Below are 1,976 nucleotides of genomic sequence, written 5' to 3' on the forward strand. Positions count from 1 at the left end.
AACAGGGGGAAAGCAATACAGACAAAAACAACAAAGGAAAAGAAAAGACGAAACATACCCGCAGCTTGAAAACATATTTAAATGTTGTTCTAAATTCTATCCGTGGGACAGCCATGGGTGCGAAAGTGTGTTGTTTTTTATCTTCATTTGTGTTGGAACTATAGTAATTTTTTTTTAAAGAAAATAAACAAAAATTTAAAGAGAGAGAGAGAGAGAGAGAGAGAGAGAGAGAGAGAGAGAGAGAGAGAGAGAGAGAGAGAGAGAGGGGGGGGGGGACATAGAAAGGGGCGACTAGGTCGAGATATTGTTTTTACACAAATCACGCCAATGCCAAGGACACTGAAAACGAAAATTAGTCACGGCCCTTCGGCTCCTCAGCCCCATAACGAAATTAAATGACACTTTTCACGGAAAGCCTCCAAATTAACTATCGATCTATTATTGGCAATTGTTAAATGCAATTCTCAAGGTAATTTGCCTCGCCGGGGAACGTTACATGCCAAGCTGCCATTTTGGCGCTCGAGCGTTCTGCTCTGCCCGCCCTAGCGTATTTCCTTGACGACTGTTGTCATCTAAACATTGGGGGGGGGGCACAGAATTAGAAAAAGGACAGAAAGTGTTGGGGACTTCACTTCGGAACCCGTTGTAATATTCACAGATTGAAAAACAGTGTTGGTCAGTAATACATAATCCAAGTTCCCCTCGCGGATAATCGATCTAAAACCGCAAACATACATTCACCCTCACAAAACATTAAGCAGAAAAGGAGCTAAAAATCTCGCCACGGCTCATTACACAACTTATCTCAAAGCGCACAACGTTTTTGATAATTAGACTTAGGCCTTCCTTCACCCGTGTGTCGTGAGTTATGTATTCGACGGAGCTTTTAAACTATTTTTACAATACAAAATTTCTTTCATTAGGATTTAGTATTAAAAGTCTACCAGGATCTGCTCTTCGTGTGCTTTCAATTACTAACGTCGTTTGGCTTTTTTGTTTTGTTGGTGTTGTTTTTTTTCTTGGGGTTTTGTTTCGGTTATTCGGATGGGGGTTGTCCGAGAGCGTTGAAATGGAAAGGTGCGTGTGTGTGTGGGGGGGGGCAGGGTTCGAAGGGGGGATGTTGTTTGTTTGTTTGTTTGTTTGTTTTGTTTGTATGTTTGTATGTTCGGGATTTTTAGGGGGTGGTGTACTTGAGAATCTTAATCCATGCACCAATGCAAAGAACGTGCATACATAATACACGATCTCTAATAAGCTAGGTTAGCTGCATTTATCAGAGAAGACTTAAGTACTCGCCCCCCCCCCCCCCCAAAAAAAAAAAAATATATAAACCACGGGTCCTGGTTATACCCAAGTAAACGAAAGAAAAAATCTATCACAGGTTATCCATCGAGCATGCAAGTACAATTCTCAAGACTTGAACCAGGCACCTTGACATTGAAGGCAAGCACCTCACGACTCACATTGAGATTAACGAGTTCCCTTCTGCAATCATGAACGCCATGCGCCCCCAAAACAAAGCTAAGACAAAGACGGATTTAGGTTCGTTGGAGACAGTTCGATGAGTGTTTCTGTAAATTAGCCCAATAATAGCAGCATGCACACGCGTTTTGCACGATCTATCCATTTATTTATTTCCACATCTATGAGGTCCTCAAGCCTGAAAAACACGAAGAAAACTGGGAAAATAGACCTGATGGGCTCACGTCTGGCAGTGCAGTTACCAGATTGCACAACACCGTATTATGAGTCATGGGCTTGGGGTCGCACAGACCTATAAACAAAGCTCTTACTGATCCAACTTGTGAAAAAGTCTATTGTGGATTGAGACAGAGATGCAGTCAGCTTTACAACGAACAACATGGTCGAGATTTTGTGTTTGAGAGTGAGTGAGTGTGTGTGTGTGTGTGTGTTTGTGTGTGTGTGTGTGTTTGTGAGTGTGTGTGTGTGTGTGTGTGTGTGTGTGTTTGTGAGTG

The sequence above is a fragment of the Aplysia californica genome, unplaced genomic scaffold, assembly GCF_000002075.1.
Source record: "Aplysia californica isolate F4 #8 unplaced genomic scaffold, AplCal3.0 scaffold00002, whole genome shotgun sequence".
Classification (NCBI taxonomy): Eukaryota; Metazoa; Mollusca; class Gastropoda; order Aplysiida; family Aplysiidae; genus Aplysia; species Aplysia californica.